Source organism: Marmota monax, unplaced genomic scaffold (assembly GCF_021218885.2).
Source record: "Marmota monax isolate L192 unplaced genomic scaffold, Marmota_monax_Labrador192_F-V1.1 WCK01_AAM20220418_F8-fsc00090, whole genome shotgun sequence".
NCBI classification, from domain to species: domain Eukaryota; kingdom Metazoa; phylum Chordata; class Mammalia; order Rodentia; family Sciuridae; genus Marmota; species Marmota monax.
This window is the reverse complement of record NW_026695219.1, coordinates 4787531-4813344: the sequence shown is the minus strand read 5'-3', so window position 1 is coordinate 4813344 and position 25814 is coordinate 4787531. Positions and strand designations below refer to the sequence as shown.

General features: G+C 35.0%; 1 protein-coding gene across 9 annotated transcripts in view; it reads left to right on the top strand.

The window, feature by feature from the left end:
- Positions 1-402: 402 nt before the first annotated feature.
- Cep170 (centrosomal protein 170) overlaps positions 403-25814 on the top strand; it is a 132423-nt gene continuing 107011 nt past the window's right edge. For 3 of the 9 annotated variants that reach the window (XM_058575159.1, XM_058575156.1, XM_058575153.1), the window contains exon 1: positions 411-929. The gene's annotated coding sequence lies outside the window, so the exon portion shown is untranslated. Of the gene's footprint in view, positions 930-25814 lie in introns of all 9 variants that reach the window. The other 6 variants (XM_058575160.1, XM_058575155.1, XM_058575161.1 and 3 more) reach the window with 5 other exon arrangements.

The window sequence follows — 25814 nt, the reverse complement described above, 5'->3', positions numbered from 1 at the left end:
TAGTTCGCAGCTAAGGGCCCGCCGCTTCGAGAACCCTAGGAGCCTTCTAACTACACTACAACTCCCAGAGGGCACTGCGCACTGGGCGCCGACCTCGACCATTTGGCTGCCGGCGTTGGTTGCCAAGAGACCGACTCGGAGGTTCCGCCCTTTTCCTCTAGCCCAGCCTTGTTTAGTCCCTCCTCCTCCCTATCCTTCTGAGGTCGGGACTGCCCGAGGGACTGAAAAGGCCCCCTGAGGCCTTGACATTTCAACGTGTGCCGCCTCGCAGCTGATCCCTCAGCCTTCTCAAGTACGCAGATAACAAGCTCCGGGCACTGTTCATTTGCCACATTGTCCAAAAGTCAAATACACCCTCAAGAAGGAGAACCTCAAAAAACTTCCTGCCTATTCCGTTCTGGCAGCCAACACTACACCTACTAGCATGCCTAGCAACGCGACCTCCACTTGGAGTTGGCGCACCGCCGGCTGGGAACTGTAGTCCTTGTAGGTTGCAGCTCGGGCTATTGCCAGGGTCCTCTTCATTGTTCCAGCTGGTCTTAGGGGCACGCCTGCGCACTGTGCAGCCAGGGAAGAGTGTGGGTGAGACCCTCTGCACAACCCTTTTTCATTGTCTGGGCTTAGCGCCTGCGCAGTAAGAAATCGTTGGGACAGGGCTTGAGAGGATAGGGCCTGGCTCCTCGCCCTTTCCCGAGGCGCCTGCGCATTAAGCGCCCGCTCTTGCCGTTACCGCTATGTGTGGGGCGTGTGTAGAATAACGTTATTGCCCTGCGGAGCTGAGGGGCCTGGAGCTCGGCCGCGGCAGCAGCGACGACGACGACTACAGCGGCGACGACGACGACGGGGTGGGGGGAGGACGGCGTGCTAGCGACTCACGGGACGCAACGCGCCCCGCCTCCCCCGTCCGGTCCCTCTCTCAACGGTGAGGGGTAAGTGATGCGTCGGGCTACTGGGTGTCGGCACCGCCAAAGCCACTACAGCGGCTTTTCCTCCTCCTCCTCGGATACTTGACAGGGACTCTGGGCGCGGCCCGCGGCTGAGCCTGATGCGGGGCCGCCTGCCAAGGGGGTGCTTCCCGGATGCTCGGTGCAGCACCACCGCCCCTGACCCGGGGCTCCCATCCCCCATCCAGTCGCTGCCCCCGGCCTCCAGTTCTGAGGCCCCTGGCCTTCTCTGGCCCATCGCCACCGTGTCCACTTCCCCTGAGTGTATTGAATCATTTTCAGGTCCCTCCCTTCTTTGTGCAGCCCTCCCCTCCGCCGTAGCAGTTTGCGAAGGATGGGGGGTGGGGGGGGGAAGCTTTGTAGGCAATGGCTGCGTTGCTGCTGGAGAAGGGATTTTTTCCTGTGTGCCCATCCCTTTTGTATGTTTGGTTTCGGGGTGTGAGGTGGCTAGGGGAGGTCACACGCGGAGCCTTTTGGACGTGTCGGGAGGGCGTGGAAGACGTGGTGTCACGCACCCAGCCAGGCGACTTGCACCCCGCGTAGGCTGAGGCTCTGTAGTAAACCCGGGGAAGGAGAGGGTAGCTTCCTGTGGGCTTCATTGTCCTCAGATTCAAATGTAGGATTTTGGTGTGGTTCCCTTACATTTTCTACAAGGGAGCAGGGAATATTAGCAGCTGCCAAACACAGGGCGGGAAGATGTGGGATTTATATATCACATACAGATTTGTCTTATAATCTATTTTCCTGGTGTTCATTAGGGTTTTACTTATTTTCCCCATCTAAGAATATAAAGATAGAGACTATACCCGCTGGAGTTCAAGTCTGTCAAGGCGATCGATATAAGATTACTAGGTAACTATGAAGACTAGGCTAGGAATGGCCTGACAAGGAAGCTGTTGTGTAGCCGAGAAGTGAACCAGCAGAATTTTTTTTTTTTTCCCCATTGGGTGGGTATTCTTGTTCCTAAAGGACTAGATTAGGATAATCTTTCCGTTTTATTATTTTTTTAACAATCAAAATAAAACTTTTGGTATATTGTTTCTGAAATTGTTTATCGTTTATTCTATTAAATGAAAATTCACCTATTTGGAAGGAATTTGTTGAAGCAGATGATACATTTGGTTGAAAATGCATATTTTGGGGCTGGGAGCTGTATAGCTTGGTGGTAGAGCTCTTGCCTAGCACTTGTGAGGCACTGGAATCCTCAGCATCACATAAAAAATAAATAAAATAAAGGCATACTTTTCATCTGTAACTACAAAAAGAAAAAGAAAAAGAAAATGCATTTTTAAAAATGATTTGAATCTTAAGCTTACACCAGAAGACAGGATGAAGCAGAACAGAGAGGAGCATATGAAGTAATAGTTACCTTATGAATTACAGTATTTAGATTTTCACTGAAATTACCCTACTTTATGCTTTGAATACTTAGAATTCTGGAAATAGTGCATTGATGAATAGCAAGTTACAAATTTTTTTTTTTTTTTTTTTTTTTTTTTTTTTTTTTGCCATTATTTTAAAGAAAACCAGAACTGCTTTCAGTTTTTTCTCACTTTGTAGATACTGTAGAATTTTGGTGGTATAAAATAGAAGAGTCTGAGTACACTTGACAGAGACAGGGGAAGACACAAATTCAACTGGAAGACAGAGCCAAATAAAACCAAGATCTATTCTGCAGTGTGGTTTCTCCTGTGCCACCCTAGGCCTCCCACCCTGTACAAACTTATGAAAAGCTTCTCTGCATGCTCTTTGAGCTATCTGTGTCAGTGACTTTGATTTTCATAGTTGGGTTAATTTAGTCATCTTTGTGATGTAAAAATAGTAATTTTACTGAAATGGAACTTTAGTTTCAGAAAGTAACATCCTGTATAAAGAAAGATGTCCTAACGTGCTTTTCATAAAAAGAAAGTTTTGGAAGGGTTTTCCAGTTCTTTACTATAAAATATTTTAATATTATTTCTTGAAAGTCAGTGAGATTTTCTAATAGCATGATCAAGTCTATAAACTGTGCAAAAATAAAATTTCACTTAACAAAAATATATGAAGTTTATTTTTCTTTGATTAGTGAATTCTAATGATTTTCAACTTAAACTAGAACTTACCTTTTAAGAAACATTAACTTTGTTTCTTATTGGGTTAATTTTTATTACACATTGCTTTTTGGTTGCTTTAGAATTTTAATTCTTTAATTCTACACTGTATTTAGTAGGCCTTTTTTTTTTGAAATTTATTTCCCATAATTTAATCAAACTTTAAGAAAATAATCCATAATTAAACTCAGTGTGTGAAATTATATTCACTCAAACTTTAAATGTATTTTATTGGTAACTTTCATGGTGTTCTAAAATGATTTTACATGGGAATAACTAATCTGCATGTTTCCTGTCTTAGCATTAGAATAATGAAATTTACATTGTATACATAGGCATTATTCTGCATCAATTAATGCAGATATCAAGGTGCTTTCTGAAATTCTATGCTTAGTGATTTGCTTGTTCCTTGTCTGTTTCTTATTCCTTTTTATCTACCAGAAAAAAAGTTTTATTTTGCATCTGATAGCAATCAGATGAGTTCCCATATAGTACTAAGTGTTATATTTGTTTAAGCTTCTTGTCTATATGTTTTTTTTTTTAATTCAGAAAATTCTTTTCCAGGAAAATAATTTTTTCCCTTTATAATTAATGTGTAATTCTTTTTCTTTTTCTTTATTTATTTTTTGTTGGTACTTCAGTTCTTTTTGCTTTTTGAGAAAGGGTCTTGCTAAATTCCCAAGATTGGCCTGGAACTTGCAATTTCCCTTCTTTAGACTTCTGAGTATATGGGATTACAGGCTTGTGCTATCACACCCAACTCTTCCTTTTAAACACTGGGTTGTTAAACATTGCTAATAAGTATCTAACAGGATGATACTTAATTGCAGACTCAAGTGTCTGTGTAGTTGCAAATTATTCTAGAAATATAACAAAAGGTCAGTTACATACTATCTGAAAATGTTTCATGAGTAGATAATATGTATCAACCTGAGAATTATAAGAAATAGGTTTACTTTTAATGGGGAGAAATCTCAGATCATCTTTTTTATTAATCTTCTTATTAATAATGAAGATTTTTAAATAACTACCCATGCTGAAAGGGGCTTTGATTTATTAACTCAATTATTTCATGAGGAATGAGTTTTAATCATGAGTTAGCCATTTTGATATGTAAAGAGAATAAGAAAACATCTGTGGTTGATTAAGCTGGGTATATTGTCCAGTTTAGTTGAAATGATTGTGCAACAGTATAAATTTTTTTTTTACTCAGAGTGAATAACATAGCTGTATTTATAAAGCCTACTTTTATATAAGCAAAGGTAGAAAAGAAACCAACAAAAGGTTAAAGAAAATCTCATAAAAATTACATGCAAATAGAGATTGCATACAGTGGAAAAGAATCCAAAGCATGCATTGCTTAGATTTGAATAGCGTATGATACATAGCAAAGAACAGATTATTATTTAAGTGTATTGATAATTAACAAATTACATAGAAAATATTGTACTTTGGGACATAAAGTTTATTCAGTGAACTATGCCTATCGTGTATGGAACACCTGCTAAATATCAGGCTGTTTGTGTGTGTGTGTGTGTGTGTGTGTGTGTGTGAGAGAGAGAGAGAGAGAGAGAGAGAGAGAGAGAGAGAGAGAGATTGCATTTAATTTATGCAGCAGTCTTAATAAACATATTATAAAAATACATTTAATTCCACATTTAAAGTGGAAGAAATTTGAGGCTGTTTTTAATGTCACATATAAAGGTTAGAGCCCATAAATGAACCTTTGGCTTTTTGACTAAAGCCAAAATTGTTTCTGCTCATCTTTTTGAATTGGAGCTTAACCAGTCATCCATACAATATGCCACCCACTACTAATATTCCTTAGATACTAATGAACCTAACTCTCCATGAATACTTCCCTGAATATAGAAGAAAGACCATTTACCCTTCAGAAAGTATAATGGAAAGATTTTACAAAAATTGAGCCAATATCTTCTTTGTTATCTAACTTCTTGTTGCACTCTATCTTTTGGAGTAAAACACTGTAAAGTTTTTCTCAAATTTATTAGCTCTCTGCTGGATTTTCTTTTATTCTAAATTAAATGTTTCACTACTAGTTCATATGATATGGCTTCATTTGCCTTTTTCATCTCTGTCAACTGAATTCTGTTAGTTTTATCAGTGCTATTCTTTTTTTCTGCTCTAGTTTTCATATTTAATTCTGTAATTATGGTCTGAATTTGGAGTGTAGTAAAACTATTCTTTTCCTTATTTCAAGCTATACACTTGTGTTTACAGTTTTTGTCAACTCTTTAACAAAACTATTTGTGTTTACCTCCCAGTTCTAAGCAAAACACACTGAGAGAAATATGTTATGGCTTTTAAAGTTATATTTATGTAACTCAATGGGTTATTTTTGGAGATGCTGTTCTTCTGCTTTTCTAAAATGAAATGATAAATAAAATAGGCTTTCTAAAATGAAATATTTTTAGTAGGTACAATAGATGGCTTTTGCTATTTGTTGTAGATTTTTGTTTTGTTTGAATCTTCTTAATTAACCAATAAAATATTAGCAGCTGTATGTTGGTTCTCTTTGTTTATTTATTTTTTAGAAAAAATTTGGAAATCACTGATGCAGTCAACATAAACCAACATCTTTACATTTAGCTAGATCTCTGTATTTTTGTATATACACATAGATGATGTTTTTGAAGCACTGTTTTACTTTACTGCATATTAAATTTCATCTGCTCAAGTGTATCCATAGTTAAAACTTGTTGAGATCTTCTTGAATCATGTCACCAAAGGGATTAGTTTCCCTTCCTGGCTTTTTGACATTTATAAACCTAACAAGCCAGACCTCTAATATCTTCATCCTGGTTATGTACTGGATATAGCCAAGGACAAAGCCATGCAGACTTATAAATAGAATAAATGTTACATAAACAAAATATGCTTATGGGAAAAGGGTGACAAAGGCAAAGAAATCTACCTGGAGTGTGTGTGTGTGTGTGTGTGTGTGTGTGTGTAAATGGTTATATCCACCCAGTAGTATAGGATTGGGTGAATCTAGGAGTTTGGGTGATAGGGATAATTTTATAATAAAATGATATAAAGTTAAGATAGTGCTATGAAAATAATCTGTAAAGAGAGTGAATCATGAAAGACTGGTACTTTAAAAAAATTTTTCAAGGCATCAGTACATTCACATCATTCAAAAATCAAATAACATTGTTACTGGAGTCCTAAGCCAGAGGCCTAAATCTCAGGGTACCAACAGATCAGATTTGACCACCTGCTACTTCATGAGTTCAATCAGAGAGCCAAATGGTGGTGAAGTCAGAATGGAATTTATTTTTCAGTATGGCTCTGCTGGGAAGAATGGGGGTGAGGTGCCTACCAGCATCCTAAGCCCTATCTTGGGGTACTGACAAGAGCTTTGGGTTTATACTGGGGAAGGTCAAAAGCCCAGGGGCAAGAAGTATGCCTAGGCAAGCAGTCTTGGTCCAAGTGTGGTCTGGTTGATCATTGTCTCATCTGCATCTGGGAGGTTCTGGCTTTGCCCAGGAAATCATTATTGTCTGAGGGGGCAGTTATTTTCCTGTCTTGAAATGATCTCTATTCTACTAGCTGTAGTGAAATGATTGCTCTTGCTTGAGGGTGAGGCAGGGGCAGCCTCACTTGCTATCACAGGGTGTATTGAATTTAAGAGGATGGGTTGGGTGGATAGGGAGAGAGAGAACAAGTTAGAAGGACAAAAATGGAATTAGGATAACAACTTGGCCTCTTCCAGTATTTTAAAAAGAAAGTATGAAAATTCTTTTTACCCATGTTCTTCATGTGCTGACTTACCACTTTCCCTCATCTAGTAAATAAGTTCTTCCTTATCCTTCAACTCAAGCAAATATAAATATGTTCTTAGCCTTTCTTCCCTTTCTGACACAAAAGATAGCTTTTTTACACACTGCTCTACATCGTGAGGGCTGCTGTTGTTGAGTAGATGGGAATATTCTCTCCACCCCCACAACCCACCCCTCTGAGAAGGTAATATTTCGTAGATTTGCATTATTAAAGAAGCAAGCCATGTAGGTATTTGGGAAGAGGACATTCTACTCCATGGTGCAGTGGTGCTGGGATGAGTAAATTCAAAGAACAAAGAGGCAACTGAGACTGGAGTTGAGTGAGCAAAGGGAAAAGTAGGAGGAACTGAGATTGGGTAGAGATTTTATTGGTTGGTTTTATTTAGGTTTTAAGGGAGTGCATTGGAAGGTTTTGAACAGGAAAATGACAAAAAAATTATATTTTAGTTTAAAGCATGTCTTTGGTTATTTTTTAAATAATAGGCTAGAGGAGAGCAAGTATGGGAATAGCAAGATGAGCTAAGAAATATAATTGAGAGAATCTAGACTAAGATGTCATTGTTTAAAGTTACAAGTGTTGGTGTTAGTGACTAAGTAAATCAGCTTCTGGTTTAAAAAGTCAAGTATTTTGGACATGTAAATTTAGGAATAATAGGTAGGCAAGGGGATATATAGGTCAGGAATTCAGAAGAGAGGTTTGGATTACAAATACCTAAATATTTAAATTTTAACTGTCACCAGTAGACTGCAAGAGATTACTTGAGGAGTTAAATAGATTCGAGAAGAGGCCCAAAATTGAGTCCTGATACTCTGGACATTAAAAACTTAGCAAAAGAGAAGGAGCCATCAGGAAAGATTAAAAGATGTGGCTAGGGAGATATGAGTAAACTCGTGAAGTGTGTTGCCCAGAAGCCAAGGAAAGAGAGTATTTTTAGAGATAAGGAGTGATCTATTACCTATATCACCATTGGTAACCTGAATACTTCTTAAGAAATCAAATAATGTCCTCATGACAACAGTATCTGAGAAAGTAGTTTCAGTAGACCAACCTTCTTTCTGGTTTGTCAACAGGAATGCAGAAATATTCATAATTATTCTCCCTTGGAAACTACCAAATCTGAAGCCCTAAACAAAGTTTTATTCATAAGTAGGTCATTGTTTCCTAGGTAGATGGGTGTGGCTGCTGCTGCAATTGAGGTTCTAACAGGAGATGCAGTGATGTTCAGCAAGAACTTTTCAGGAGTTGCCTCAGTGTCACTATTTGTGTGACTGTTTGTTGCTCACTATCAGAAACTCAGTTTCTTCATCTCTAAAATAAAGCTAGTTATAGACCAACTCAAACCTTAGAGGTTTATTGTGATAACCAAATAAATCAGATGTAAAAAGCAAGGTAGGGATCTCCTTTCCGAATTGTCTCAAATGTGGTAAGAAAGGAAATATATTACCTGGTGTGAGAGGTGACAAAAATACTTTTCATTTTTAACTCTGTAAAAATAGCTTCATTTTTTTTTTTTTTTTTAAAAACTTTGTGAATTCTATCCTCTTAGGACCCAATGAGGACTTTCCTCTTTGAACACTTCCCTCCCACCCCCCAGGCAGTCTACAGAATAAGGCTAGTCACATGTTACATGGAATAGAAAAAAAGTACAAATTCAAAGCTGAGACATTAGTTAGGAGTCTTGAACTCCAGGCAGTCAGCTTAAACAAAACAAATCAAAAACTGATTTGAGGAAACCAGAGGATAGGGGAAGTAGAGCCTACTTGATGATGTGTGGATGTTGTGTATTTATTTTGGTGAAAAAGATACATTGCAAATAGAGGACATCTGTGGTAAGCTTTTTTTCAGGCAGTAGGACTATAACTTAAAAATACAAGGGTTGGAGGTGTAAATTAGTGGTAGATCACATGCTTAGCATGCATGAGGCCCTGGTTCAATCAATCCCTACCACTGGAAAAATAAGAACTAAAAACAAACAAACAAACAAACAAAAAAACCATAGTCTACTCAATATTCATGGGGAATTGGTTCTAGGACTTCCAAGGATACCAAATCTCTGAAATAAAATTGTATATTTGCATATATCCTTTCCAAATCTTGTATACTTTGTCATCTCTAGACTGCTGATAATGCCTAATACAATGCAAAAACCTTCTAAATAGGTGTTGTATTCTATTGTGCAAGGAATGATGTCAGGAAGTCTGCACATGTTCAGTATAGGCACAATTTTACCTCCCAAATATTTTTGGTACCAGTTGCCTGGATTCCAAAATGGGGGACCTTATGCAACTGTGTATATCTTGAGGATGCTATAGAATATCATTATTTGCCATGATGGCTCAAGAAATACTTCATTGGACAATAATTTTAAATTGAAGGCCATTTTATTTTTCTAATGCTGTTTTACTCATTACAAAGCTATCCTTGTACATTGCAAAAAATTATAGAAAATATCATTAGGTCAGGCTGGGGCTGTAGCTCCGTGGCAGAGCACTTGCCTAGCATGTGTGAGGCACTGGGTTTGATCTTTAGCATTGCATAAAAATAGATGAAGGCATAATATCTACAACTACAAAATTAAAAAAAAAAAAACACCATTAAGTCAAGAAGAATACATTTATAATTTCACTAGCTAATAATACCATTGTTATGTATTCTTAGTTATGGTTTAATCTGATAACATTTTATCACAGGATTAGATTTTTCTGACGATCATTTTTAATGGCAGCATAGGAATTTATATTTACCAAACTTGTAATTTACTTAGAATTTATGGAAATTAAGAGTGTTTTAAAAATTATAAACAACATTGCAGTGGATATTTCTAATTGAATTTGTGTTCAAATCAATGGTTTCTGCCACCGACCTAACAGTTTCCTTTTTTTTTTTTTTTTTTCCTATTGCAGTACAGGGCCTGGGCATGCTTGGCAAGCACTCTGTCACTGAGCTACACCCCCATTTCCTTTGATTTCAAGAAATTAATTATATCACAGATAGAAATGGAGAAGCCCATTTACTAATTTTTAAATGAAATTGACGAAATTCTCCTGCAAATCTATACCAGTATATGCTTATACCATTGATTTCTTTAATCCTTTACCAATTGCTGGATTTTAAAGAACTTTTAAATTCTGCCAACTCGATGAATGAAAAATTTTGTTTAAATTTCTCTTATCACTAATACTTAGGAATATCTTTAAAATGTTTATTGGCCATTATATTTCTAGTTTGAGCTGCTCATGTGTCTAATTTGAATTCCTCATTTTTTTTTCCTATAGGAGTGCTAATTATTTTTACTTGTAGCAACAACTTTGTCATAGGTGTTGTAAAATTGTTTTTTTTTTACAGATTGTTATTTGCCTTTTAAATTTTTTACCTGATAAAAATTTGTCATGTGTGTACCCAAATTTCTCATTTCCCTATAAAGTCATCACATTGTACATAATTTTATTAAATATGTCTATATTTTTCTTATTTGTGATTTGAAATTGTATATACAAATGTGTTAATTCATCTAAAATATATTTAGGCATATGTAGCATGAGGTCTCACATCAGTTATTGCTCCATTATCTCTTCCTATTTGAAGTGTTTTACTAATATTTGTTAGTGTTTTTTGGTATATTTAAGGGTATATTCAAGTTTCTACCTCTTTGGTCATATATATATATATATATATATATATATATATATATATATATATATATAAAATTACTTTATCAATTAAAAATATCATGTATGTGCTTATTTCATTTTAAGTTAAATATGAATGTGGAAAGAACAATAGAACCTGCCAAGAGTTGATAATAATTTTTTTCCAGTGAGCTTTTTTGATTTATCATTTTTGAGTTTACGTTTTTAATTCATTAATTTGTTTAAAAAATCTCTTAATACACTATTTGATGACTAGTGTACTAGTATATTTATTTTTTTTCAGTTTAGTTGAAAATGTCTATAGGCTATAATTTTTTTTTCTCAGTATAGCTATAAAAAGCATAAGCACATCACTTAGATTTTAGTATTTTTATAATTCTAAATTATTTGTTGTTTCATTCTCTCTTTTCAGTGGAGTTAGTTTGAGAAATAAGATTTTGAGGTTTTTTTTTTTTTTTTTCTCAATACATGCAGCTGTGATTGTTACATGTTCTAGATTTTTAAGAATGAAATTCTCAAACATGAAAGTTGAGAAACTTTCATAGTGACTACTCATATACCCACTGTCTTGATTCTACTGTAAACATTTATCGCATATTTAGCCATTTATCCATATCCTTATAGTTATCAGTCCATCTTTTGTTTTGTCATATTTGAAGTAAATTGTAGATGCCAGTATTTGTAGATTAAGAAAACTACTCTTGGGGCCCGGAGTTGTGGCTCAGTGGTAGAGCGCTTGCCTAGCATGCATGAGACACTGAGTTCAATCCCCAGAACCACATAAAAATATGCAAATAAAATGAAGGTATTGTGTCTATCTACAACTAAAAAAAAAAAAAAAAACTTACTCAAGGTTGTGTTTCAGTGCAAGTGTTTTTTGAATGTTTACAATAGTGCTGTTGAAATATTTTCCAGGCAAACCCTGTTATATGAAACAAATGACAGTTTAAAAAAATCAAATTCTCTTGTTTTCTATTTCAGTAGTAGTGGTGTTCAGTGTTTTTATAAATAGCTTGCTGACAAAATTGACGCTGATGATACTGAGTTATTCCTTCTTTTGGGGCAAATGCGTATATATGTGACTCTTTGTGTCTGTGTCTATTTTTAAAGAAAAAATGGAAAATTGAGGTTTTTTTTTTTTAAGCTGAAGAGCTATTTGAGGAAACATACTGTTTCTCTAATTAAAGAGGTTCTGTTATTTCCCTTAGTAGCAAATCCAGGAGTGAATTATTTATTCTAAATTTTACATTTCACTACCTTCTGCTTTCACTATTTCCTTATCCTTTATCTTTGAATTTTGTGTTGGGCTTGATTCAGTGAAAATAACAACTCTTGGTTGAGGTGAAGAGAACATGATTTTGCCCTGTGATTTTAAGAGGTGCATAACAATTCCAGAATGATAAGGATCTACCTTTATAAATTAAGGATTAAAGATTTATAAATTGGAGAGGTAGGAACAAATAGAGGCAATTAAACAAATTAAATTAGAACTTTTAAGGGGTATGGCCTGGGGTCAAAGGGGTTGGAGGGACTTTTTGGTGGCTAGCAGATCTAGTAGTGATTGTGAATAATATTCAGAATGTAATTCTCAAGAAGTCTGACTTCTTTTTGTAAAAAAATATATATTTTAGGTGTAGTTGGACACAATATCTTTATTTTATTTGTTTGTTTTTATGTTGTACTGAGGATCGAACCCAGGGCCTCCCACATGCTAGGCGAACACTTTACTGCTGAGCCACAAGCCCAGCCTCCTAACATCTTTTTGATAATGGATATTAGGTTAATTCCAAGTTAACATCTTCTACCCCTCAAATATATAATGTGAAATGTAGGAATACTTCATCAAAGAATGCTATCTTGGCAACCATTTCTTTCTTCTACCTCTCAGGTATCAGGTTTTATAACTAGAACTTTTTTGCACATATTTTAAATTGTATCACTATAGTTGTACATAATGGTAGGTTTTGTTGTTACATATTTGTACATACACACAACATAACACTAGAATTTGGCCAATAGCGTTCCCAAGTATTTCTCTCCCCCCTGCCCCTCCTGCTTCTCTCTGGTTCCTTTTGTAACTAGAATTTCTAATATCTGACATGTCCTTTCCTTTCTGTCTTGTTGAGCCCAATTTGTAGTCCAGTCAAGTCTCTACATTCTAAATCACCACATTGTGTTTTTCTTGTAGTCTGGAATCTGTTCTAGTTTGAATCTTTAGTTTTCACAGTTGTAGCTTACTACCCTTGTCCCTAATACTGTCATGTTGTTAACCTATTCAATCCAAGCTGAAGGCATCCAGTTGAGGGGTTAGAAAATACATATACATTTTCATGATAAAGTTAAAATAATCTTTTTGTACCTCATAGAAGTGAAATCTTATAATACTTGTCTTTTGGGACTGGCTTATTTTACTTAGCATATTGTTCTTGAGATTGATCCATGTTATAGCATGGGTCAGAATTTCATTTCTTTTAAGGAATGAATAATGTATGATTTTATGTTCATACCATATTGTGCTTATCTATTCATCTTTCCATGGATGCTTAGGATGCTTCTTTGTGTTAGTTGTTAACACCAATAATCTTTTATCTATTTTAGCTGCTTTTTTTAAAATTTCAAAATTGCAGATGCTATTCTTCAAATGAAATAATATGTCAAAATTCTTTAGGCTAGCTATGCCTGGAGATTTCCTCCCTTAACAAAATTCTCGTATTTAATTTTCTCAGATATTATCACATTAAAACATCTCTAGTGAACCATTTAGATACCTCATGGTATCCTGATAATGATGAGCCTAATCACTTTAAGCATGAATGACCTAAAGAATTTTATGAAAGAATGGACTTAAAGATTCAGTGACAGTTGAAATGTTTATTGAACACTTTTAACCAAAAGACTTTAATAATTGATGTAAAAATTATAATGATACTCCTTTGTAAATGAAAGTAACAACACTCTTTGTGCTTATTTGATTAGATTGCATTTTTTCTTTCCAACATCAAATATTTTATCAGCTATTTTCCAGGCTTATATATGTCTTCCTTAGTATAGATACTCATGTGATTTATTTGTAGAGCTGCTGTAGCTAGAGTAGCTACTAGGCATGTGTGAATATTTGAATGAAAATTAATTAAATAAAATAAAAATTAATTTCAGTTTGCATTAGTTATATTTCAAGTGCTCAATATGGCTAGTGAATTAGATATTTTAGATGTTGAACATGTCCATTATCACAGTTTTGTTACACAGTGCTGCTTATATTTATAAGCATGATAATTTAATGTAAGGGTAAAAAGAAAAATTGCATTATTTAGGCTAGTGATTAGTATGGTATTATTATAAAATGCATTGTGACATTCATTAAAAACATTCTTGCTTAAAACATATTCTTGAGACTTTTTAGTTTTTCTACACTTTGAAATTGCATTTCAACTTTCTTGTGTTTTATCAATACTCTGATGAAAATTATTTATACTGACCTCCCAAACAGTTGATGTTTAGTAGATGAGAAAATGTATCGAAGATAAACAGAAACCATTTTTAAAGGGCAGGTGAGATCAGGTATCTAAAATCAATGAAGACATCTGGCAGAAATAGAAATTGTTGTCATAGAGAGCTAAGAAGGATAAATCAAAACATCTGACTTTCAGAAAAAGGTCTTACAGACCCTTAACTCGTACTGCTTTCTTCCCATTGTCACTCCGTATTGTTTGTTTTCAATTCTTTGAGACAGCTTTGTGCACTTTTTCCTGCTACCAGTGCTTTGTGACCTGACAGAGTTTTTCAGGTTCATCATTGTTCAGTGAATCTAGAAATAGTTTATAGCTCTTTCAGATCTGATGTTTCTAATTCATGCTGTACCCAAACTTAGTAAATTAGCATCATTGTTTTAAATTAGTCAGCTGATTTTTTGGTCTGTGGTTTTAATTACTGATTAAAATTCTTTGGCTTTGTCAGAAAATCTTGGGGCTTGCTGGTGGCCAAGCAGGAGGCTGAGAGTACATTGAAATGAGTGAATTTTGTATGAAACTGTCAGCATTTATTGCTTAAAAAAGAATATTAGAAAATGTTGTTAGGTAAAAATATATTGCTTATCAGTCATTCTCAAACTCATCAGGCAAATATGAGACTTAGGAATTATTATCACCCACATCATTTCAAAGTGTATTTAAGTAAGAGATAAAAGATACAATGGTTGTGGGAAAAGCCTAATTCTCAATAGCTAGAGTCCCAGGTTTGAATATAGATTGTTCTTATTTACTACTATTAGATTCATGACCAGAGTAAAGTTTTTCAATTTGGTTTTCATTAGGAAAAATGTTCTTACATGCTTGTTTTAATAGTTAAAAGAATGCAAACGTAAGAAACTAGTAAAGTACACAAAGGAGAGGTACCTGATGTTTGAATCCAAGTCTTAATTGGTTTGTTGTGTAAAACAACAAAATTATGTTTTAATAAGAGTTGTCTAGTCCCCCCAACCTGTCCCCGGAACTGGAGATTGAATCCAGAGGCGCTTTACCACTGTGCCACATCCCCAGCCCTTTTTATTTTTATTTTTTAGTTTGAGACAGAGTCTCACTAAATTGCTTATTAGGGCCTTGATAAATTGCTGAGGCTGGCCTCAAATTTGTGATCCTCCTGCCTTAGCCTCCTAAGTCTCTGGGATTACAGCATGTGTCACTATGCCTGGCAAGAGTTGTACAGTTTTATAAAAGAAAGCAAGTCAGACTTTACATTTTTTATAAACTTGCAGAGAAAATGTGGCAAGAACTTTTAATGCCTAAATAATCTACATAAAAGCATAGCTTGTTTTCTCTTATTTTTTAAGCATGTTATGAAATGTTTTTTATGAAGGAATGTTTTATTAAATTGCTAGATTTTCTCATCAAATCTAGATCTTTTGTGAAAATGTATAGTTAAATTGGATATGGAATATGTGGTTCAGTATTTGGAATGTCATCTTCACTTGTTTTTATGAAAAGTATATTGTTTTAGTTTTAATGCTATTTCAGATTAGAATAACAAATTATATTTGTTATTGACACATATTTAATTACTTAAAAAATTCATAATGTATATGGCAGATGGTAAAGGTGAAATTTGGATCTCTCATTCAAAAATAACCAAGAGTATATGAGAGCAAAATTTTCCCAGTATTGAGTTCACATGAGCATGGAGTAAGTATCTTGGTAGGAATCCAAGAAAAGCACAGCTGTGGTTTTATTTTTTTGTAGTACAAATGAGTGTGGGGATTTAAAATAAATAAAATTTTTCTTTCTGAATATATTTCATTATCTGTTCCATATCAAGTTAATTATACAGCAAAGTTGAGTTTTTGAATATGTTTTGAGCATATGTCCCCTTCAGAGATATTTCTCCTGATCACCCATCCTAAAGAGCCCGCCCTGAAACTGTTCCATAAAGCTTTTCTCTGTTTTTTTTCCCCATCTCACTGTCAGTGAGTTGTCTTTTTTATTTATATAGGTATTTGTTTTTGCTTCTATGAGATTAAGAACTTTTTGTCTTTATTCCTACTTTTCCCCTCATATCTTCAATGCATAGTATGTGTGAAGGAATTAAAAAAAAAGACTAATTCATTTTATAATCTATAAAATTGGAATCTTCTATAATTGGGTGATAATGTTTATGTCCATTTCCTAGAACTTACAAAATATTTGTAGTTAAAAACAATTTTTGCGTGTGTGTGTGCACACGCGTGTGTGTTTGTGAATTCTATTCATATACATGAAGTTCTTAGAATAATGTCTGATACATAGTAAGTGGTCAATAAATGCTTCCTGTTATAAATAGAAGACTACAGTAGAACGATACAGTTCTTAGCTGGAATGCAACCTTATTTATTTTATTTTATTTTTTAATTTTCAGTAGTGTCAAAATGTTACCAACTGAGAGTTCTATTTCAGATAGAAATCACAATAGGTGAACTACAGCTCCCTTAAGTGTTAACAACTCTAGGCTTGAATGCTCACAGCTCTTAGTTTTCCAGGAGCCAGAGCTAGCACCACTCCATTGCTCTTTGTTGCTCTCTGTTATTCTCTGGATGCTAGCCACCCTTGGTGTTACTAGCCCAGGCCACTTTCAGTCCAAGCATAGTGTTACCTGCTCTTAGTAGAATCAGTTTAGACATCTGTATTTTGCATAAAAATCTTGAATAGGCAAAATATAACCATTCCAAAGAGGCTTCATTAGGACTTATGTTGCAGCATGAGGGGAAACAGTACTTGAATTGTTCTAGGGAGTTTATGGGAAGCCTACTTACGTAGACTCACTCAGACCCAATATATGCACAGTGTTTTGGCTGCTAACTACAGACTTTCTACTTAGTCATAGATTGGGGAGGGGCTTCCTGCAGAAAGATAGACTCATCCACAGAGGCTGTGTTGGTGGAATCTTGTGGGATGGACCTGCTACTGAGCTGATGCTGCCACAGCAGAAATCTTTCAGCAGCCACAGGGTTTGGGGGCCATACGTGGCTGTCAAAGATGAGAGAAAAAAGAAAAGAAAATGTATGCTCAGGAGTATTGGGCCCTTCTATTCTGTCCCATAATGACAGGTTTTTAGGAATATTTTTTATTAGGGACTTAGGGGAAAAAATGTGAAATAGGAATCTTGAATTTATACATTTGTTTCAAAATTTTCTCTTATCCTTTTAGGTTCTTGATGTGATGTAAAAAGACTTGTTACAAATTATAGAAACCTATGTGCCCTTCCACACTGTGGCTAAGTGAGTTCATTTAAAATGGTTTATAAACTTTACTGCTGGTTCAGATGACAATTTCAAAAGGTGAAGCTTATCACCTCATTTGCTGTTGTGGTTTGGATATGAAGTATTCTCCAGTAAACTCATGGGATAGATAATGCAGGAATATTCAGAGGTGAGATTATGAGAGCTATAACTTAAATCAGTGGATTAATGAATTTTATGGATTAAGAGTTCAAAAGGACTACTATACTGGACGGTAACTGTAGGCAGGTAGGGCATAGTTGGAGAAATTAGGTCACTGGAGGTGTGCCCTCTTCCTACCCCCTCTGCTTCCTGACTACCATAAGGTGAGCAGCTTTCTTTTTCTGCCATGATGCTTTCCTTACCTTGGTCCCAGAGTGATGAAGTTGTTCAACTATGGACTAAACTTCTGAAACCACGAGCTTTAAATAAACTTTTTCTCTTAGTTATTTTTCTTTTATTCTTTGGTACTAGGGATTGTACCCCTGGATACTTTACCACTGAGCTATATCTCTAACCCTTCTTATATTTTATTTTGACCCCTCTTATTTTTTATTTTAAGCTGCTGAGGTTAGCTTCCAACTGCTTCAGTCTTTCGAGTCACTTGGATTATAGGTGTGTGCCACCACAACCATCTCTCTAAATTGTTCTTATCAGGTATTTTGGTTATGGCAACCAAAAGCTGACTAACACATTTGCCTTTTTAAAAAAAAAAATTAATTAGAAAAATCACATCATTCAGAAAACAGCTGTACAGTAGTAGGCCAAGCCTGTAGAGATCATTATCATTCTTTTATACCTCATAGTAACAGAAGAATAATTGTCACATGGATGCAGAAGTAGATAATGTTTTATTTAAAATAAGAAATGCACAGGTTAAAAGAAGGCATTTTCCTTTCTTTGTGGACTGGTAGTCCTAGTGTGAGACCAGCTATTTTTTTGCAGTACAGGAGTTGTGGTGTAAAAGGAGATTTATTCTCTGTAAAGCTATCTGGTGATGAATCAGCTGATTTTCAGAGCATTTGGGTCCACTGTCCTTAACATATGTTTTTGATCAAGTAACTACATATACTGATTATATAATAGGTTCCCCCCCCCCACAAACCTAATAATCCGAATAGTTTTTTTTTTTTTTTTTTTTGCCATGAGTTGTGCCATACACTGTTTTGTAGTTCTGTTGTAATGTTACTATATATCAAGCTCACTCAACCCTAGTATTAAAGTAATTAAAACCACTCAGATCCCTCTTACCATCATTACTGTTTAAATTACACATGAGTAAAATTAACGTTTTAAACATAAGCAAAAAGGAGTAAAACATACATAGTGTCAAGAAGCAGACCTTAGTAAAGCTATGAGCTCTGCTTATCTAAGGTTTTTGTTTTGGTTGTATAATTTTTGTTTTTGTTTAGAATTTAAAGCTTAAATATTAAAATTTTAGTCTATTATATCCTAAAATGAACTCTATCCTAGCAGGAGAGTCAATTTTTAAAACCAGTATAATTCTAGGAACATAGAAATAGAACTATGATGCTGGGTTAGTGTTCCTGTCTATCTGTCTGGCTTCCAAATGTTTGAACTGTAAACTTTTATCAGAGAGCTGCTGAAAAGGGATATGTAACAAGGGATAAAGCGTAAGAAAGAGATTGGCTGAAGAAGGTCATGACTAGGATTTAATTGCTACATTTAATTGCTAACAAAATTTAGATGATTAATTTCTCACTTTCTGCCCCTGAAGATTTCTGGTTTATTCTTACTCACCTCAAGACTTGTAGCAGCTCCAGAACTACTCATTGTTTCATTAAGAATAGAAGATCAAAGCACTTATTATAGGTGAAAACATTGGGCTAGACTTGAGAAATGTCTCTGTATTTCAGCTCTGTATTAACTTGTAATAATATCATCTCCAGTGTCCCCATTTGATCTGGAAAAATGATAACCTCTTGTTTGTTCTAGTACCATTTTTGGCTTATCATTGTCATAGCATCTTTGAGGAACAAATTCTGCAGACTGAGTTCCTTGAGGCAAGAAAGTCTTTTGTTTGACCTTCTGGGCCTGATATGCTCAGGGTACTTGGATTTGGTAGACTTCTCCATATGTTTGTAAAAAGAAGAAGGATAAGGCGGAGGAAGATAGTTTTCCTGACTTCAAAGAGATTAACAACTAGAAGCATAAACATGTAGTTAATGATAAAAATTATTGTTTAAATTGTAACATAATAAATAATTGAACAAGTATTAATGGAACTATTCAATCCCAGAGCTACCAAGGCACTTTTACTGTTTTCCAATCCCAAAGAGAAAACTTAGAAGATTTAACAGAGAGGTTTTAGACATTTTATTACTCATGCACTCCTCAGTGGTGGCTAGCCCGGATTCAGTGGAGGCCTGCACCCCACTTATTGGGCAGAATTTATATAAGGTAGGTTGCATACCTATTGTGCAGGTGGATTTCTTCAGATGTTTTATGAGTACATTTTTTACTTTACAACTAAGTTCACTCTCCTTTGATGCTTACCTAAAGATTGGAGACAAGGGAAGTGGCCACTTTCCCCTCTCCATTTCCTTTGTTATCATACTTAAAGTCCTTATCTCTCTGCCTGGAATAATGAGCTTTCCTAGGCACTGAGTAGTGTTTACCCCAACAAGTACCACAGAAAACAAGAATAACTAGTTAGCTTTGCCTTGGGAAAATGGGAACAGACTTACAGAAATGCAAATCTGCTATTTTTGTATTTTGTCATACTCTGAGATTCATTTCTAAACATTGAAATTTTTAATAAGCACAGAAGGTAGACTGGTATCATTTTGTACTATAATCTAGTCTACTTTTGTTTGTTTGGTATTGGGAATGGACCCAGGGGACTCTTTACCACTGAGCTATCTCCCCCATCCTTTTTATTTTTTATTTTGAGATAGGGTCTCACTGAATTGCCCAGGCTAGCCTTAAAAGTGCAGTCCTCCTGCCTGAACCTCTTAAGTTGCTGGGCTACAGTTTACCACTGTGTCCAGCTTCTACTCTGCTTTTGAGATCAAGTTGCTACAGTATTAGAAAAAACAATGAGAATTGCTCGTGTGGGACATGCAAGAATTGTAAGTTTTGCTTTAGTTATATTGTTAATCACTTTAAATGAAGCAAAGAAAATTGTATTTACTTCTAAATAATTAATAGGACTTACTTTATATATAACTCTTAAGTGAGGTTTCCTAGAATATTTTCTATTTGTAATTAAAGCCCTTACCTGTTTTTTTATACACAGAACATGAACAAATATTTAGAGTTTTCTTATTCACAAATTATGTATTAAACTATTAGGACCCTGAATCTACTTAGAGTTAAAAAATCTAGGGTTGGGGTTGTGACTCAGTGGTAGCGTGCTTACCTAGCGTATGTGAGGCTCTGGGCTCAATCCTCAGCTTGTGTCCATTAAAAAAAAAAAAAATCTAGGGGCTTGGGTTGTGGCTCAGTGGTAGAGTGCTTGCCTAGCCTGTGTGAGGCCTTGGGTTTGATCCTCAGCACCACATATGAATAAACAAAAGTTAAAAATCCATTGGCAGGAGCTGGGGTTGTAGCTCAGCAATAGAGTGCTCGTCTAGCACATGTGAGTCTCTGGGTTTGATCCTCAGCACCACATAAAAATAAATAAATAAAATAAAGGTATTGTGTCCAACTGCAACTAAAAAGTAAATACTTAAAAATAATCTAAATCATACACAGATTAATTAGTGAGTAATGAATGAATATATGCCATGTGGTCCAATCCCTGATACTAAAGTTTTTTTTTTTTGTCTCTTAAATTCCTCATTAGATAAAATTCTTCTATTATATTAGATACTAAATAAGAATACCCAGCATTTATCAGATTTCTTTTTTGCTTTTTGTTTTTGCGGTACTAGAGACCAAACCCAAGGCCTTACACATGCCAGGCAAACAGGCAAATCCTCTATCACTGAACCACATCCCCAGACTCTCCAATTGCTTTTATTGAATTAGAGAACTTCAGTCTTCTTATTTAATTTGGTAGGGTGATATTTCTTTTAAACAATAGCATCTTACTTCTAGAATTCTACTATCTGCCAATTAAACATCCCAAAATTGCATAACTGAAGCCTTCAGAGTAACAAAATTTGTGTTTTAAAACCTGTAATGAGAACATAAGTATAGGTTGAGTATTCTTGTCAAAAATGCTGATGACCAGAAGTGTTTCAGGTTTCTGAGTTTCTTGAATTTTTGAAATATTTGTATAGGCTTCACTGGTTGAGCCTTTGGAATCTGGAAATGTGCTCCAAAATCCAAAACTTGGTGATTATCATGTCAGATTTCAGATTTTAGATTAGTGATGCTCAAACTGTAGATTATTCACCAGAGCTGTTTTTCAGATTTTATTTGTTCAATTTAAACCTAGTTCCAGAATGTTTACATTATTTTTTAAGCGATGGCAGGAGGGAATATGATTGTAAAGATGAAAAACAGCTATTGGTAAGAAAGTAGAAAACCAAAAAGCCATAAAGAATATGACCACAGGAACCTAGCATTAGGAAAGATGCATTCATATTCTATGTTAAGTTCTGAGGAAGTAACTATTTTACAACATAGTTTATGAATTGTTGGTAATCGTAAACATGAGCCACTAATAAATTTAAATAGAATATTTAATATTTTTAGTTGTAGAAAATAGGTAAATGTGAAGTGTGGTTTAAATTATTTCATTGAAAATAGTAAAACTAAAAACTGGTATTGATACTATATGTAGCTTTTTAGGCTTTGTGAGCCATATGGTCTCTGTCACAGCTATTGTGAAAGACATGGGTTTGTTCCAGTAAAACTTTATTTACAAAAATAGAAAGCCATATTAAGGCAATCTGTTCTTTAAGAGAAAAAAACTCCCAGTTCTCTGGGAAACTTGAGTGGTCAAAATGTTGTTGTTGTTTTTTGTCCCTAAGGTGGACAGAAACAGTGTCACATAATGATGGTTCGATTAACAGTAGTTCACATACACAGTGGTGGACCCATGAGATTATGTTGCTTCCTGTGATAAAGTAGCTGTCTTAGTTCATATAAATACATTCTATTGTGCTCATCTAATGATTCATTTCTTAGAACATGTCCCTGTTAAGTGATTCATGACTATAGAGATTCTCCTCAAATTACAATGGGGCTATATTTTAATAAACTCATTATAAATTGAAAACACCATAAGCATTTCAAAGTGCATTAAATTTACCTAGCTTACCAAACCTCATAGCTTAGAAATAGTATACTGTATATTGGTTGTTTATTCTCATGATCATGGGGCTGACTTGGAGCTTTCTGCCATTGTCCAGCATCATAAGAATGTTGTCACATTACACATTGTTAGCTGGAAAAAAAGATGAACATTTGAAGTATGGTTTATATGAATATATCACTTTTGCATCATTATAAGGTAGAAAAATTGTAAGTCAAACTATCTCAAGTAGAAATTATACAAAACTAAGTGAAATAAGATTTTTTATTGTGTCTCCAGTTTAAAAACAGAGATAGGGCCAAGTGGGGATTAAACCCAGGGTCTCACACATACTAGGCCAAGTGCTTTACCATTGAAGTCCATCCCCAGCCCTCTCAAAATTTCTTGTAATGTTCTTATCCTTCTTGCAATGATGTGAGATGATATAATACCTTTCATTTTTAAACATCTCAAGTAGAAATTATACAAAACTAAGTGAAATAAGATTTTTTATTGTGTCTCCAGTTTAAAAACAGAGATAGGGCCAAGTGACTTTTTAAAAAAAATCACATTAAAAATTATCATAAAATACAGAATTCTCCCCTTATTCACAGGGGATATCTTCCAAAACTGCCACTGGATAGCTAAAACCATAAATAGTACCAAACCCTATATGTATTTTGTATTGTCACACCTGGGATAAAGTTTAAGCTACATATTATAAAATATTAACAATAACTAATATAAAATAGAACAATTGTACAGTTATAACAATATGCTATTATAAAATTCATGAGACCGTAGTCTCTCTCAAACTTATTTTTTATTTTTATTTTTTGCAGCAGTGGGGATTAAACCCAGGGTCTCACACATACTAGGCCAAGTGCTTTACCATTGAGGTACATCCCCAGCCTTCTCAAAATTTCTTGTAATGTTCTTATCCTTCTTGCAATGCTGTGAGATGATATAATACCTTTTATTTTTAAACATCATCTTATTTTTTATTCATTTAAATACCAAGACTGTTTGAATTAATCATCTTGAGTTTAACAAAGTTAATAATTAAGCAGAAAAATGTTATGTTTTAAGTTCATGACATGGAACATTTAGAATTGAATTTTTTATTTGTTCTAATTAGTTATACATGACAGTAGAATGCATTTTGACATATCATAAATAAATGGAGTATAACTTCTCAATCTGCTGGTTGTAATGTTATATAATCACAATGATCGTGTAATCATATATGTACATAGGGTAATAATGTTTGATTGATTCTACAATTCTTTCTACCCCCATATCACTTCCCCTTCCTTCACTCTCCTCTGCCTAATCCAAACTACCTCTGTTTTTCCCTAGCATGCCCCCCTACAACACTTATTGTGAATTAGCATCCATGTATTAGAGAAAACATTCTGCCTTTGGTTTTGTGGGATTGGCTTATTTTGTTTACCATGATATTCTCCAACTCCATCCATTTACCTGCAAATGCCATAATTTCATTCTTCTTTAAGGCTGAATAATATTCCATTGTGTATATATACCACATTTTCTTTATCCATTCATCTGTTGAAGGGCATCTAGGTTGGTTCCGTAGTTTGATTGTTATGAATTGAGCTGTTATGATTTTAAGTCGTTTGGGTATAAACCAGGGAGTGGGAGCAGGGTCAAATGGTGGTTCATTTCCCAGTTTTCTGAGGAATCTCCACACTGCTTTCCAGAGTGGTTGTACCAGTTTCAGTCCCACTCATATATTGCTGGTTGTACTGCAAATTGGTGCAACCACTATGGAAAGCAGTATGGAGATTCCTCAGAAAATCTTCTCTTTTAAAGAGCCAGAAAATCAAATATATAGACTTTGTGGACCTTATAGTCTCTGTCCCAGTTGCTCAACTTTTCCATCATAGAGTTGAAAGCAGCCATAGACAATATGTAAAGAGATCTGGGGTGGCTGTCTGAGGTATGTGTGGTAAAGATTTTCTCCCATTCTATAGGTCTCTCTGCACATTTTTGTTTCCTTTGCTGAGAAGAAGCTTTTTAGTTTGAAGCCATCCCATTTATTGATTCTGGATTTTACTTCTTGCACTTTAGGAGTCTTGTTATGGAAGTCAGTTCCTAAGCCAACATGGTAAAGATTTGGGCTTATTTTTTCTTCTGTTAGGTACAGGATCTTTGTTATATTGTGCAAGTCTTTGATCCACTTTGAGTTTTGTGCAGGGTAAGAGATAAGGTTTTAATTTCATTTTGTTACATGTGGATTTTCAGTTTTCCCAGCACCATTTGTTGAAGAGGCTATCTTTTCTCCAACAAATGTTTTTGGAGCTTTTGTCTAGTATGAGATAACTGTATTTATGTGGTTTGTCTCTGAGTCTTCTATGCAGTACCATTGGTCTATGCATCTGTTTTGGTGCCAATATGATGCTATTTTTGTTCCTGGGGCTCTGTAATATAATTTAAGGCCTGGAATTGTGATGCCTTCTGTTTTCCTTTTCTTGCTAATGATTGCTCTAATTATTCTGGATCTCTTATTTTTCCAAATGAATTTCATGATTGCCTTTTCTATTTCTGTGAAGATTGTCATTGGGAATTTAATAGGAATTGCATTAAAATCTGTGAACACTTTTGGTAGTATAGCCATTTTGACAACATTAATTCTGCTTATACAAGAGCCTGGGAGATCTTTCCTTCTTCTAAGGTCGTCTTCAATTTCTTTCTTTAGTGTTCTGTAGTTTTCATTGTACAGGTCTTTTACCTCTTTTTTTTTTAGATTGATTTCCAAGGTGTTTTTTTGTTTGTTTGGTTTTGAGGCTGTTGTGAATGAGGTAGTTTTCCTACTTTCTCTTTCAGTGGATTCATCACTGATGTATAGGAATGCGTTTGATTTATGGGTATTGATTTTATATCCTGCTAATTTGCTGAATTCATTTATTCTAGAAGTTTTCTGGTAGAATTTTTTTTTGATCTTTTAAATATAGAATCATGTTGTTGGCAAATATTGATAGTTTGAGTTCTTTTCTTACTTGTATCCCTTTAATTTCTTGCTGCACTAAGCAGCTCAGTGAGATCCTATCCCTAAATAAAAAACAAAATAGGGATTGGGATGTGACTCAGTGGTTGAATGCTCTGAGTTCAATCTGTGGTACAAAAGGAAAAAAAAAAAAAGAAGAAGGAGAAGGAGATAGATTGATAAAGGGCATCCTTGTCTTGTTCCAATTTCTGGAGGAAATACTTTCAATTTTTGTCCATTGAGATGATGTTGGCCTTGCGTTTAGCATAGATAGCTTTTACAATGTTGAGGTATGTTCCTGTTACCCCTGTTTTTCTAGTGTTTTGAACATAAGGTGGTGCTGTATTTTGTCAAATGCTTTTTCTGCA